The following is a 16,818-nucleotide window of genomic DNA, read 5'->3' on the forward strand; positions in this document are numbered from 1 at the left end:
ATGTATTTGCCAGGTGCTAGGGATTGAAGTGTGGGGTGGCATTTAACTTAGAGGGAGTGGTGAGTAAGAAAATAAAAACGCCAGGAAAGGTCAGAAGGTTATTTACAAATCAGGCCTCCTAGGCTTCACGTTAAGATGTGTTTGCATTCCTTCATCATAAATTAAATGAAAGCAGCATGGCTCAAATTTTACTGACTAGGAGACGCAATCTGGAATTTAATTTTTATTGTATAGCTCAAAATATGAGTGATCCCAAACTGATCATTGTACTTTAATTTACTGAAATAGATTTCCATTAGTATTAACCATTGCTCAACAATGTCTAAAAGTCTTCACAATATTTAAAATGACATATTAAAATAAATATTTTCAATAGGGCTATCGTGGGTTTGTGGGTGATAACTGAGTAATTTTGTTCATTATTGATTTTATATTATGCTCATCACTGATGAAAGTATTTAAAGGTTCACATAAAATTTATGTGTAACTGTAGTGATTTTAGACCAAATACGTGCCTTATAGTGTCATAATTGAAAGATAATTATTGTTCTAATGTTATTTTCTTATATTAATTTATAGTTTTCTTTAGTAGAAAGCAAAACAATAGTATATTAACATATATTGCATAAATCAAACCACTCAAGCTTTATTGGCTATGTATTTTCACATAATTTCATTTCAGACAATTAAAAATAACTTGAATACAAAATCCATGGAGTATCTTTGAATTGACAGTTGGCCCCTTGGTTATTTCATGTTGATAATTTTCAGCCATGCGACTTGCTCATTAGACTAAAAACAGGTCAAAAAGTCAGACACAGAAACAGAACAAAATATATTATAACTTAAAAAAGAAAAGAAAGCTGTTAACAGAAATGTTTAGGTCTTAAAATTGAGTTTGATGATGTCCAATTTGTGCAATATTCTGTTTGAATAAAATAAAATCTTACATGTGTCTTGAAGTATTTATTTTTCCTCAAGACATTTAAGTTACCCAAGCAGACATCTACTTTTGTTGAGGTAATAACAAGGGGAACATCATTCCCCCTGATGAACTTTTTGAAAAACACAATCATTTTAGCTTTTTCTGTAATGTTTGCATATTTTAAATCAACTGTTACTTAGTAGAATAATTTATTAAGGTTTACTTGCAGAACTAATTTTTTTTTTTTTTTCTGAGCGATTTGCGTATTCAACCTGTGTCTGGAACATGCGTAAATATACATATTTTAAAATACTTTCTGGAATCGTAGGTACATAATGTAAACTTCCGACAGGTAGAAAGCTTAAATGAGTTGATAAATAAAACCTTTTTTAAAAATATTTAAGCTAACTAAAGCTGAGAAAATAAATGCCACTTTTTTGTGTGTTTAGGAATTATTTTCATTAGGATCCAGGGTAAGCAACAGGAAAAAAAAAAAAAAAAAAAAAAAAAAAAGGAAAAGACCCAAAAGAAGAGTGATTTTAAACAGGAGATTATTTCTCTCACGTCATCAACCAAAGACAGACATGGTGCCAGCACACGCTGAAGAACAAATTATTCTTTGTTCTCCCCTTCTCTCCCAACACATTTATACCTAGTAGTTCCTGTTGGCATCTCCAGCTGTGCCAGGACATCTTCATTCCAGTCACTGGGAAGGGGAAGGAAGGGAGAAAAGGAGAGCAGAGTTACTTTTTAGCGATCAGCCTAGGAAGTTGTACACAACGATTTCACCGGTATCTCTTTGGCCAATACTTAGCGACTTGAGTTCACGAGATGGAAATACAATCTTTAAACTGTGTGTACATCTAAACTTAGACTGTCTCTTGCTACCACAAGGGGAGAATGAATATTAGGTAGAAACTAGCAGTTTATGTTACAGAAATATTAGAATATACTTGAGAAGGTTTCCATTAAAACATTGCTCACCTTAAATATTATTGTATCTTTTAACAATACTTTCAATAGCAAGTATCAGATGATTACATTCTAAGTAGCTTCAACTGTAATTGTAATTGTAATTTCTTACCTTACACAACTAGAGCTGTGATAGAACTGGTTGTTTCAAGTATCAGAAATTTTATAAAAAACTACACAATTTTTCTATGTTTTCATTCCACATCCTCAGCAAGAATGTCATTCATACTTATGCACGGTTTTGTCTTCATAGTCACAAGATGGCTGTTGCAGCTCCAGGCATCACTGTCTTAGAAAGACATGTCCAAATGTGGGAAGAGCAGCTTCACCTTATTTCCTCTTTTGGTTCCCTTCCATCTTTGCTTCCGTTCTCATATAGGAAAACCTTTTCTATAATCTCCCAAGCGGATTTCTTTCAGGTTTCAGTGACCAATATTGGGCCACAAATTTTTGCCTTGGTTGCAGGGTCTGTTATATTGTTACTTTCCGCATCTTTATTGTGAAATGTGCTTTACCAGAAAAGAAGATATTTGGAAGAATTGGTTTGGATGGCATCCAAGAGTATTTACCACAATTAGCTTTCACAATTAAAAAAAAAAAAAATAAATGTACATAAGATGTTTATTCAGTTTAAAAACATTTCTCGGGGCGCCTGGGTGGCTCAGTTGGTTGAGCATCCGACTTCGGCTCATGTCATGATCTCCCGGTCCGTTAGTTTGAGCCCCGCGTTGGGCTCTGTTGCTGACAGCTTGGAACCTGGAGCTTGTTTCAGATTCTGTGTCTTCTTCTCTCTCTGACCCTCCCCCGTTCATGCTCTGTCTCTCTCAGTGTCAAAAATATATAATCATTAAAAAATTTTTTTTTAAACATTTTTCTAGAAAGCTCATCTGGCAGTTAATTAAAAAATGGAAGTTTCTGCTTCTTTAATATTAGATTTCTAATAAATACAAATTCTTTGTGACTTTATGTTATGTCATTGTGCTATTACTAAATCTTACTGATAACTAACAGAATATAGTTTTCAAATAAAATAGTAAAAAAAAATGTGAATAATCGGTAATACCTGAAAGTATTTCTTTCTTGTAAAATAACTATCTAATCTTATCAAGTATTGTATGATTTATTCACATTAAGAATAATTATATGTATCTTTTCTCTTTTATATTCAAGGATATATACTTTTACTTCCTTCTTTGTGCCTTTTCCCATAATTTCTACATTTTCTATAATAAACACATAATCTTATAAATACATATAATTTGTGTTTATGTGTAAAAATACCTACTATTTAACTTACAAAGGCATTTAAAAAACAATTAGGAAAAACATAATAATATAATTGGTGGTTATTCTTTGGGCAATGATATTATGAATAATTTCTTCTTTACTTTCCTGGCCTTTTCAAATTCTCTAAAATTAACAATTATCTTTATTAAAATTAGATTGTACTGATTTTTGAAATAATGCAAATCAATTTAAAATACTGCTAGGACAATTGAACATCCATATTTAAAAATATGAACTCAGCTTTCTCATCATACTTTATATAAAAATTACCTCAGGGCTCCTGGGTGCCTCAGTTGGTTAAGGGTCCAACTTCCACTCAGCACATGATCTTATGGTTCGTGAGTTCAAGCCCTGCATCGGGCTCTGTGCTGACAACGCAGAGCCTGCTTTGGATCCTCTCACTCTCTGCCCCTCCTCAACTTGTGCTCTCTCAAAAAATTAAAATAAATATTTAAAAATAAATAAAAATTAGCTCAAAATGGATCACAGATACAAATGTAAAATATAAAACTATAACACTATTTTTATTAGCTTATTTATTTATTTATTTTGAGAGAGAGAGAGAGAATGAGCTGGGGAGGGGTGGGGGGGGGTGGGACAGAAGTTCCGAACAAAGCAGGCTCTGTGCTGACAGCAGCAAGCCCGATGGGGGGCTTGAACTCATGAACCATGAGATCATGACCGGAGCTGAAGTCAGATGCTTAACTGACTGAGCCACCCAGGCACCCCTAAAACTATTAAACTTTTAAATAATAAGAGAAAGTCCTTCTTGTCCATATTTTTTTACTTTTACTTATATACACATTGATAGTAATTTTGCTATAACAAAATTATTATTTGAAAGGTTTTATAGAGGAAAAGAGCAGATGCAAGAAAGTTAAATATCTCAAAAGGAATGTTTAAGGGAGAGAAAAAATCATAATCTTACAAAATCTTCCAATATAGGCCATATGGCCTCATATATCTCTTAATCTGTATCTTAATATTGTTTATCTTTGGTTTTGAACTGAGGATGAATGGAAATCAAAAAAGGTAGTCTCCCCAGTTTTGTTCCCTAAATAGTTGTACTCTTTCAGGATTGGTTCTTACATCAAAAGTATGAAAAGACATTATTTCATAGTTGGGAGGGAAACATGCAGATCCCTACTTTTCATAGTTGATATTGACAGTATGCTTTTATTTTTTGCTTTGGAGGCTTGACTTCTATTGAAAGAAACAAAATCATACATGTAAAATGGTTTTTCATTTCTTAGAATCTCACACTCTAAATTTTAAGAAGAGTAACAATAATGTTTCACTAAGTTTTACCCCAGTTCTATTCATTTCAACTATTAATCTTTTTGTGCGCAATATTTCTGCACCTTAGCTACACAATGAAATCACCTAGAGAGCTTACAAACCACTGTAGACGGTGTCACATCCCCAGAGATTCTGATTAATTGTTCTAGTAAACAACCTGGGAAGGAGTTGGCAATTTTTAAAAACTCTCCCAGTTATTCTAACAGGAGGCCAATGCTGAGAATTATTGTTACACCTGTTATTGGACAGTGTGCTTTTTAAGAGAAGTCTAAAAAATACATTCCATGGCAAATAATGACATTTAGACTATTTGAACAGGTCTGTAGCATAGATGCTAGGATTCCTGTGGTATCTCCAAATGTCCTGATGCATTGGTTGGAAAAAAACCTCAGGTATATCAGGTGTGCTTTTTTTGTGTGTGTGATAAAAAAATGTCATGTTTATTTAAAAATTTTTTTAAATGTTTATTTTATTTTTGAGAGAGAGAGAGAGAGAGAGAGAGAGAGAGACAGAGCGTGAGTGGGGGAGGGGCAGAGAGGTAGACACAGAATCCAAAGCAGGCTCCAGGCTCTGAGCTGTCAGCACAGAGCCCGACGCAGGGCTCGAACCCACAAACCATGAGATTGTGACCTGAGCCGAAGCCAGATGCTTAACCGACTGAGCCACCCAAGCTCCCCTAAAAATGTCATGTTTATTTAAAATACAAAGCATGACTACTACAGTCACCATCAACAACAAAATTTCTTTGTTAAAGACAAGTGAACTAAAACCTTCCAAAATTGTATTTGATTCTTAAAAATCTATTTTTAGTGAACACCATCATGGAACTTCATTTAGGTCAAATAAAAGTCAGATAACATTTCTCACTGTCCACAAAATGTGGACTCCCTCCCTCCTCCAGGGACTTAATCTTATCACTACGTATTTCAAAGAGCCCATTGAGAAGATTTTATTTTATTTTTTTTTTTATTTTATTTTATTTCATTTTTATTTCAATTTTATTTTATTTTATTTTATTTTATTTTATTTTATTTTATTTTTTTATTTAAGTATCATTAACACACAATGTTACATTCGTTTCTGGTGTACAAATAGTGATTTGACCATTTTATACATACCACTATGTTCACCACATGTATCTACCATCTGCCTCTCTGTCCCATAACATTGCTATAACAATATCATTGGCTATTTCCTTATCCTGTCTTTTCATCCCTGTGAGTTACTCATTCCATACCAGGAGCCTAGATCTCCCTCTCTCCTTCACCCATTTTGCCCAATGGCCCACCCTCCTTCTTTCTGCCAACAATCAGTTTGTTGTCTGTATTTATAGGTCTGATGCTGTTTTTGCTTGTTTCATTCATTTGTTCCACTCATAAGTGGAATCATATGGTATTTGTGTTTCTCTGACTCATTTCACTTAGCATAATACACTGTAGCTCCATCCATGTTGTCTCAAATGGTACAATCTTGTCCTTTTTTATGGCTGCATAATATTTCCTTATCCTTGTCCATTCTTTTGCTGGTGGACATTTAGGTTGTTTCCTTATGTTGCCTATTGTAAATAATGCTGCGATAAACGTAGGGTACATACATATTTTTTCAAATTTGTGTTTTGTTTTCTTTGGGTAAATAACCAGTAGTAGAATTGTTGGATTATATGGCAGCTCTATTTTTTATTTTTTGAGGAAACTCAGTGCACCAATTTACATTCCCAGCAATAGGGAACAAGAGTTCCTTTTTCTCCACTTCCTTGCCAACACTCATTATTTATTGTCTTTTTAATTTTAGCCATTCTAACTAGCGTAAGGTGATATCTCATTGCACATGAAAAGATGTTCAACATCACAAAAATCAGGGAAATGCAAATCAAAACCACAGTGAGCTATTAAGTGTGCTTCTATGTTACCTGCTAACTAATTAAATGGTCATTTTCACAAACCTGACTACATTTTGTGTGCCCTGTGTAAAATGTCATGAATGCAGTCTTCTTTTTTTCTCACATATCCATATCTATATCTTATATCCATCTACATCCATATCCAAATCTATCAGCTAAAAGTATACCCAAACTATAACATCACTTCTGTCAGAATGTTATTTGGTTAGAATAAATAAAGGATTGCAGTTGTTGTTATATAACTGTGTAATTGGAACATGATTTGTTGAAAATTACTTGTTTCAAGTGCACAGGCAAGGTATGGCATCTAAGAGGAAAGTTTGAGACTTAATGCAATAATGTATTGAACATTTGGATTAGGACAACAAGTGGGTTCTGATAATGGTTATGTAATTACAAAATAACATTTACTTCCTTGTGACTTAAAACTTTGCATTTATTTTTGGAAGACAGAATACATTGAGTTGACCAAAAGATCAGTAAATTCTAGTCTATGCATTAAAGTTCATAAAGTTGAACAAAGGTGAAGAAAATTATACACTCATGAGCTTATGATAATGGTATTGGGAACTGAGAAATTGCTCTACAGAAGTAATACTTCTAATCATATCATTAACTACATTTATTCTGGAAATATCTGCAGGTACAACTCTCAACTTCTTTAGTCAGGGATCATTAAAAGATATTCTAGTTTAAATATCATTCTACTATATTGCTGACTTTGAATATGTCACATAACAACCAGGTGAAATGTTTGGTTTTAATATCCAAAATGGATGAAATAACCCCGTGTTGGTAGTCATTGTTGGACAAAAAAAAATAACTGAATTCTTCTGTTATAATTCAGAAAATGTGTTTAAATGTGATTATTATGCAAGAATACATTTTTATATTCCACTCACTACATACGTTTATACAATTATGTCTACTAATTAAATAGTATTCTTCTTGCAAAACCAGGCAGTCATTCGTTTGGGCTGTTTATTTTCAGTAATGGTTTTGGATTTCAATTTAAGAAGTACATCAGTTACATTAAGGAAAATATGAGAGGTTTTGTGATCAGTTTTCATATATTTTTTCTTTTCAACTCCCATATATTTTGTATATTTTTTGGATACAGTTTGTTTACTATACATTGTTCTTTTAGATGACCAAGAAAGAGTATCATCATTGTATGAAATATCTTTTTTTAAATTATTTTTAATGTGTATTTATTTTGAAAGAGAGAGAGAGAGAAAGCACAAGTAGGGGAGGGGCAGAGAAACAGGGAGACACAGAATCTGAAGCAGGCTCCAGGTTCTGAGGTGTCTGCACAGAGCCCGAAATGGGGCTTGAACTCATAAACCGTGACCTGAGTTAAAGTCAGACACTTAACTGACCGAGACACCCAGGCACCCCTGGAAATATGTTTTAATCCAGTAAAATGCTGTAACAAGGAATACTTATGTTCATTACTAGTATTAGAAAAAAAGACAATACAGGGCACTTGGGTGACTCAGTGGGAACATCCCACTTCAGCTCAGGTCATGATTTCACAATTCACGAGTTCGAGCCCCACATTGGGCTCCCTGCTATCAGCATGGAGCCTGCTGTGGATCCTTGGGTCCCATTCTCTCTTCCCCTGCCCCTCTTGCACTCTCTCTCTCTCAAAAATAAATAAACACTAAAAAAAAAAAAAAAAAAATTTAAAAAGAGAAAACATAATACATACAATATAGTTTTGATTTTCAAATCTCTTACGTTCTTAATTCTTAAAAGAATGCATTTTTATTTTCTCTTTCTTGGTCTTCTTTTTATACCTTTCATTTTCCTTTTCTTCTCTTTCCTTTCTCTCCATAGTGCTACCAAGGAGAAATTGCCAGTATCCCAAGGAGGAAGTTTTACTCAGCTCAATTGTCTCAAAGTTTGATAAGAAGCTTTAATAAACTGTGCAACAAAGTTAGAATTAAGTTGTTTAATTATAGCTGGTGTGTCAGTGCAGGGCCACAGTAGGGTGGCTTTTGCAGAAGGGCTGTGTTTGGGACGAAGTACTATACAGGGTACTATAGAAATAGGATCTATTTTATTTCTTGTCAATGAAAAGTTCTGGGCACTTTTGCTCTTAATAATATAAATAATTTTTTATCTATTTCATATGAAGTGACTTATAACTCGACAAAATTTCCAGGTTGTTTTTTCTACTTCCAAGGTTAGAAATTCAAAGTTACTGTTGCAGGCTCCTGGGTGGTGGTGAAGTCAGCAACTGTAGGAGGCAGCTTGCATCATTTGACCTTTTCTGCTTCTCAGTTTGTGCTCATTATCTGATGACTTTACTGTTCATAGCTGTTATCTGTTGTAATATTATATGTGTGTTATTACAGTAAAAATGCTTAAGTATAAAAATCTATGAAAAAGATATTTGTGGAGAATACTCTGCGGTGTATCTGGTGACGGATGGAGTCAATTGCCTTTTCAGTATAGCATCCCCTGCTGTATTTTGCATTTTGTAATTTCAGCCTATGGATTTGGTTGTTAATGAGTGACTATGGCATCCTTAAACAACATAAAGAGCATATTTCATAGTTGCATTGTACCTGTGTCAGTGGAATTGACTAGATTCATTCTTTGTGGTGTTCCTATGTGTTTAAGCAAGGACGAGATAACATTGTATTCCTTTGAATACATAGAAATTTCTAAGCTGATCATCCATTTTAAGCAGGATTTCAATCCATCAAGTAGATGAATCCCCTATGTACCTCCTCCTTTGCCTCCTGAACTTTCAGACAGGCGGTGATTATTGGAAAAGCTTCATTGTGTGCAACCAATGTACAAATGAACAAATTCCATGCATTTGTACTGATTTGCCTTCTGAAGAAATACTTTCTTGGCTTTATAATAACTACACAAATATCCGAAGGCATTTATTATGTCTTCTCTTTTCCAAGACAAACATTTACTATTAAACATCGACCTTCCATACATTGTATATTTTTTATTTTGCATGGGCTTTTTTATTTTGCATTTTTAGTAATTATGCAGTCATTGTTTCCCTTCTATGTAAAATTTCTCTATAGAGAGATTATTTTTCTTTAAAAAATTTTTTAATGTTTATTTATTATTGAGAGACAGAGAGAGACAGAGTATGAGCATGGGAAGGGCAGGGAGAGGAGGAGACACAGAATCTGAAACAGGCTCCAGGCTTTGAAATGTCAACACAGAGCCTGAGGCAGGGCTCAGACTCACAAACCTCAAGATCACAACCTTAGCTGAAGTCGGACACTTAAGTAATTGAGCCACCCAGGCACCCCAAGATTATTTCTCTTTAAAGCAAAGCTATAAAAATACACAGGGTTTAAAATAAAATATATAGTCAGTACAGAAAAGCACAGAGAAGAAAAAATATTGCCTATGATTTCATCATCCTGTGATAACCATGATTGTGTGTGTTGACCCTTAAAGTTATTATATTTTAAAATTTCATACATACTATAATTGGTTGGGTTCCCAGGAGGCAGACTCAGATTTGAGTGCAGGAAGTTTACTGGGAGTGTTCTTTGTAACATCACCTGTCAGGGAGAAAGGAAGCAGGGGAGAGGGGAAGTTGACCTGGAATGAACTTGCAACGGCAGGATTAGTCAATAGTTTGAGGAACTGTGCAACTAAAATGGCCCTTAAGGATTATACCATGTGAGGCAGGGGGCCAAGCCTTTGCTGCTGTGCATTGATTAGTTTTTTGGATATGGACTGGCTCCAGGTTTGGGATGTAACCACTGGTTAGGCAGCTGCCTTTGATGGAAGCAGTGTCTGCAGAGGGAGTCCCCTGTAGCCATCTTTAATTTGTTTTTAATGTTTATTTATCTTTAAGAGAGAGCAAGAGAGTGAGAGGGTGAGAGAGAGCACTTGAAGGGGGGAGGGGTGGAAAGAAAGACAAACACAGAATCCTAAGCAGGCTCCAGGCTCTGAGCTGTCGGCACAGAGCCCGATGGAAGGCCTGTGGGGCTGGAACTAATGAACTCTGAGATCATGACCTGAGCCCAAGTGGGACGCTAAACAACTGAGCCACCCAGGCACCCCCAACTATGGCCATCTTTAGCTGACATCTCACAGCTGGGTGATCAGTGACTGTGCCCAGAAGAGGCACCTGAGCGGTGCACAAAATTATTTAACATTTTGAGAGTCATAACTCCTATTCTTCTTGGATATTTTGTCAACTTAAAAATGATTTCCGTGATTTCATGTATTTAAAATTTCAGGCAACAACAGATCCCATGCTGCCCTCATTTAACTTGAATGCATTTTCATCTTTTATGATGTTTTTCTGAAGATTCTGTACAAATTATTTCATGTATTCAAAAATCTACTTGTGGGCAACTCAATATGAAGTATGAGATCTTTTCGGTAAAATGTGAAGGATGTTTTTAGGTACCACCTAATATCTTTTGGGGCCTTCTTAAGTTAAGGCAAGCTTTAGGGCTATATATTTTATAGGCCTGATTAAAGTGGATTGAAATCCCGGGTGCCTGGGTGGCTCAGTCAGTTATGCGTCTGACTGGCTCAGGTCATGATCTCACGGTTTGTGAGCTCGAGCCCCACGTCTGACCGTGCTGATAGCTCAGAGCCTGGAGCCCACCTTGGATTCTGTGTCTCCCTTTCTCTCTGCTCCTCCCCTGCTCATGCTCTGTCTCTCTCTCCTTCAAAAGTAAATAAACATCAACAACAACAACAAAACAGGATTGAAATCTATTACTTTTGATCCAACTTACTACATGACAGTCATTAACTGATTGAGTTCAGTTTTGTAACCTAAGTATTGACCCTCTAAAGTCTATACTTGAGTGGGCTGCGATCTTCGTTGTCAGATTTAAAGTATGGTTCTTGGAGACTGAACTGGGCCGAGATGAGCTCAGTCTAATGAGATGCAGAACATGGACCCATACAACATCTAAAAGAGGATCCAATGATCCAAGAACAGAGAAAAATACAAATAAAAACAAACAGGAAAAACTACTGTCTTCCATAATTATTGACATTATTATGTGAAAATTATATGCAAGGTCCTAATAGTGGATTATGTATTCTGCCATTGTATCAATTAAATGCAGACTTTGTTACTTCTGCGTAAAAATCTAAAGACATTTTTGCATTTGGAGATTGGGTCCTCTTATAGATGGTTGTGAACTGATCTGCTTAGAAACATCCATGAATGTTCATTTTTTTAAAAAGCTGTAGGTTCAACGAGGTGAGTTCATTGTTTTCTCCAGAAACTTTTGAGACATCTTCTAGATATCCAAATTACTGGACAGGGCTGTCACTTAGCAGGGTCATAAGCCATTTCAGCACTCTGGTTTGGGAGATGTTGACATGGATTGCCACAGAAATATGTTTTTTTTAAATGTTTTATTTATTTTTGAGAGAGAGAGAGAGAGAGAGAGAGATATCAGGGGAGGCGCAGAGAAAGAGTGAGGCAGAGGATCTGAACCAGGCTCTGTGCTGACAACAGAGAGGCCAAAGTAGGGCTTGAACTTGCAAACCGTGAGATCATGACCTGAGTTGAAGTCAGAAGCTCAACCTACTGAACCACCCAGGTGCCCTTGTTATTGCTTTTTAATGCTAAGTAATGAGGATTTTAGAATTGCATTAATGAAGACTGAATGGATCTCAGCCCCATTTTGATATTCTTATTTTCAAGAACAAAATATATTTTTCTAGATCCATATTTCTATAGTTGGCTATAAATATTCCTGATCTGATTATAGTCATATTGGAGGGAATTAAGGATAGCCACACACATTGATTTTTAAAAATGTATAATGTAAAATAAAATAAGCCAACACAAAGGACTATAAGAGATATTCTTCATTGAGACAAGCTGTATCAGCAACATAGTGAAAGAGTTGCTAAGGGCCCCACAAAGCCACTCACTGATCCGCCTGCAGGCTGAGAGAGCCAGGGGTTAGCATTAAATTCAGGACTTCTGCAGTTTGCATCAGCCCCCTGTGGATGGTAATGGGAGAGCAATGTTTGTTTTTAGGATCAGGATGCTTCTTTGCAAAGGCCTTTTGGGGGCTCATCTCATTTAGCATGCTTATATTTCAAGCACACCCTTGAAACGTAACATGTACATTAAGTGAACTTGGGAATGGAAATAGCCAATTTGTGAATGAAAACTTACGTTCATCATGTTTCTTAATTATTTTCACTTTATTTAAGTGACTTATAAAAATTTATTGCCACTTTGGTTTGATGCTTCTTTTTTCTGATTAAAAGCAATTAAGACATTAGAGTGCAACCTTCGGATAATTTTAAAGAGATTTAACTTTCAAGTGTTTATGTAGAAATATAAAATTAATGAACCACAGATTTCTCACACTTGAATTCCTAATAGTTTATTTTCACTTTCTTTATAAATTCACTTATCTTTAAGTAGTAGTGTAAGATTTCACATATCATAAATTAAGGTGTATAAACTCAAATTAAATTCTTAATTTTATGAGTGTTATGTCTGTTTTGCCTCTAGTATCATTTTTTGATAGCCCTGAGTGTATTCCTAGATCTGTGACAGTAAAATCAATGAATTTATAAAGTTGGACACAATTCTGCCCTTCAATAGATTTGTAACTTAATTCTACCTCTTTTTTTTAAACTTTATTTATTTATTTTTGGAGAGAGAGAGAGGGAGAGAGAGAGACAGTGAGAGAGAGAGAGAGAATACCAAGCAGGCTCCATGCTGTGATCATGACCTGAGCTGATAACCAAGAGTCAGATGCTTAACTGACTGAGCCACACAGACGCCCCTTAATTCTACCCTTCTTTTTTTTTTTTTTTAAGTTAATTTATTTTTTGAGAAAGACAGAGACAGAGCTTGAGCAGGGGAGGAGAAGAGAGAGTGGGAGACACAGAATCCAAAGCGGGCTCCAGGCTCTGAGCTGTCAGCACAGAGCCTGATGTGGGGCTCGAACTCACGAGCTGTGAGATCATGACCTGAGCTGAAGTCTGACACTTAACTGACTGAGCCACCCAGGCACCCCAATTCTACCCTTCTTAAATGGTAAATTGGCAACATGAATGAAAGCCTTAAAAATGTGTGTAACATTTCATCCTAAGGTTCAAGATTTGATTGGGTAAATTATCATGGTTATACAGTGAGTTTACCCAATGGTAGTAGACATACCCTAAGGTAACCTCTAATGAGTCACACCTTTGAATAATCCTCTCCCCTTGAGTACAGGTGGAAACTGTGGTGTGCTTTCTTGCCAGTGATATTTAGAAAAGGTGGTGGAATGTCACTGCTGTGATTAGGTTACATTTTGTGGCAACGTGATGAGATAGTCACTCCTGTGATTACCTACATCATATGTGATTGCACCTTAGCTGATTATAGGGGGAATTCTCCTTCTGGCCCAGAGGAAGTAGGTCGGCAGGTTGTGAGAGGGCCTGTGAGCATCACTGCAGATTATGCTGACAGCCAGTGAATAAGCAAAGACTTCATTCAGTCCTCCAACAGCGAGGAACTGAATTATGCTAGTCACCATTTATACTTGGAAGAGAACCCTGAACACCAGCAAGGATGTATCAGGTCAACACCTTTGATCAGAGTCTTTTGAAACCCTGACTTGAGGACCCAACTAAGCTATGCCCAGACTTCTAACACATGGATACTGTAGGATTAGTAAATGCTTGTTGTTTTAATCTAAGTTGGTAGACAATGTGTTATATAGCAATAGACAATCTAATATATTAAGGATGTTAATTATAGCAGTTTTACATAGTTCAAAAAGAAAAGGAACAAAACACAGGCAACTGAAAAGTAAAATAATATATATTCTAATCCATATCTGTGTATCAGAGTGCTCAGCTATTAAAAAATATTGTAGATTGGTATGTTTTTAAGTGATTAAGAGGCTGCAAACAGTAGGTTCAATGTGACATAATATTTTTCTTAGGCAAAAATAGTATATATATATGTGTGTGTGTGTGTGTGTGTATATATATATACTAGAGTAGGTTAATGGTCATTCAAAATTTCTTTCAGCTCATGAATATTTTTAAACATTTATATAATAATAAGCCTGTCATTTGGTTAAGTACTTGGGAATAGGATCATATGATAAGCATATTATTAACTGTGTAAGAAACTGGCAAAGCATTTCCAGAGCAACTTTGATATGTTGTGTTTTAATTTGCACCTAGTTCAAAATGTTCTTTTCTTTTTTAATCATGTGCGAATTACATATGTGTAATTAGACATGCATTATTCATCTTTGAATATTTGGGGATCTTTCTATAGGTCTTCCTGTTACTGATTTCTAGTTTAATCTGTTTATGTTCAGAGAAAATATTTTTTATGATTTCCATTCTCTTAAATTTATTGGAACACATTTTATGGTCTAGGATATGTTATATCTTGGTAAATCTTCTCTTTGCACTGAAAAACTATATATATCTTTCTATTTAGGGGTTGAGTTCTCTAATAATATGTTTAAGTGATTGATAGTATTTCAGCGCAGGGCAATCTTTTTTTCTGTGTCTCACCCTTGCATGGCAATCCACATCTACCTTATATTTGCACTTTATCTAAGGTAAAATAAAGTGTCTTTCATGGCCTGGCCTGGTAAGAATCTTCTGCATCAGATCCATGCAGGAACCAGGGTACAAGAAGATGATTTGCTCCTATATTGATGGCAAATGGGATTTGCCTACTATTATTTGAGGTGGGCTGGCTGATTTCTTTCTCATCTCCCAGAGGCAGCCGTCCTTAGCCTGGTGTCAGGTCAGGGACTGGCTAGAGCGGGTGGTATTCCCAGCCTTTTCTTCAGTAGGAGTCATCTCATGTCCTTCTTCAGAAAGACTATGATCTGACACATAAGCATGTTTCATAGTCCCTCTTCTAGGAGCAGACAGCTCTTTCCTTGTATGAGCACAGGATACGGAGCATGGGCAACTGTTATGGCTGTCCCCTAGTGGTCGTCAGCCAGCACCTTGTACTCATGCCGAATCTGGGGCACACATGTGCTTCCCCAGGTGTTTTTTGTGCATGATCAAATTTTGTCAGTCTTTTCATGAAATATCAGGCAAGAACTCTCTCAGGACTCCCTCTGCTCCCTCAGGCTTTTTTGTGTGCAGCCAGTGGTGTCCTGGGAAAAAGTGCTGGTGAGTGGATATAGAATCATCTTGATGCTGGGACTTTTATGGGTTCGAAACAATCATGCTAATCTACACTTAACCTTTGATAGTTTGTTAAAATTTGTCTTGTCTTCTTTTTACCCACTTTTACGCCAGCTCCTCTTCTTTGGCTGCTGTCAAAGGGGAAACTGACGGGTATCTTGTCTTTCCTCGAATGCAGTTCTGGTTGCCTTATAATCGCAGAACTTTCTGATGGATTAAAATGTTTGATTTTATAGATTATATGTCTTATTATTATGGGCAGTGACAGTGCTCTCTTGTGGCTTTCCACATCCTAAGCAGTAGTGGAAATTTATCTCATTTGTCAAAGATTGTTTGATAGAAGGAAAAATGGAGTTGCCTCCTTTATTATAGCTGCAAAGTACTTCATCATTTAGATATAACATAAGTTTTTTAATCAGTGAAATGTTGCTGGACGTTATAGGCTTTTGCCAGATCTTTTTAAATTATAAACAATGCTATGGTTGTTTTTATACATTCTTTAGTATCTTTATTAAACAGGAAGATACTATGTACTATTGTAATAATTTTTCATTTAAAAATCTCTTGATTATGAACTTCCATCTTTATACATATATAATTCTCTGATCAATAATTTTAGAGAAGTGCATCTCTTTTTATCAAATGGTCAAATTAAGTGGGTATGAGTTTTATATAATGCTGCTTTGTGTATATTACCATGAATCAGTCTGATATATTAATTACTTACATGAATATCACAATATTTTAATCAGAACATTACATTTAATTCCACTATATAATTCTGAGCAGTTTTTTATGGGATTGCTTGAGGGTAAATCACAAACATAACTAAATGATTATTTTATAAAACAGAAGTCACTCGTTCTGGTTTTTGTTTCTTTTTATTTGTTTGTTTGTTTGTTTGTTTTTGCATATTCTTGATTTAGTTTCATATCAGCCAAACTTCCTACCTAGAATCACCAGGAGATACAAGACAGAGCCTTATGTTAGAATTTAGGGATATTCAACTACCAGTCCAGTGCTGTTTCCTCACAACATCTTTTATAACAAGAATCCTGTTTTTCTTAAGTAAAAATGGAATTTATCTGTAAATCTTGGAGAATTAGTGAATATTTTAAAATCCTACATAGGTAAATATTTTCATCCCTGTGGGAAGAATTGAGAAAATATTCCTTTCTGGGAAACTTTTAAAAACATATTAAAAAAAAGCCAGCATCATAGATAGCCAGGCACACATGCTTAACAGTTCGGGGTGACCCACTTGACCATATAGACTAGCCAACTCAAATGT

General features: G+C 35.5%; 1 protein-coding gene across 2 annotated transcripts in view; it reads left to right on the forward strand.

Moving 5' to 3' along the window:
• Positions 1 to 16,818, forward strand: part of SPOCK3 (SPARC (osteonectin), cwcv and kazal like domains proteoglycan 3) — a 495,328-nt gene that overhangs the window by 29,334 nt on the left and 449,176 nt on the right. The window lies entirely within an intron of this gene.

This window comes from Puma concolor, chromosome B1 (assembly GCF_028749965.1).
Source record: "Puma concolor isolate L17-30 chromosome B1, mPumCon1.1.hap2, whole genome shotgun sequence".
Taxonomy (NCBI): Eukaryota; Metazoa; Chordata; class Mammalia; order Carnivora; family Felidae; genus Puma; species Puma concolor.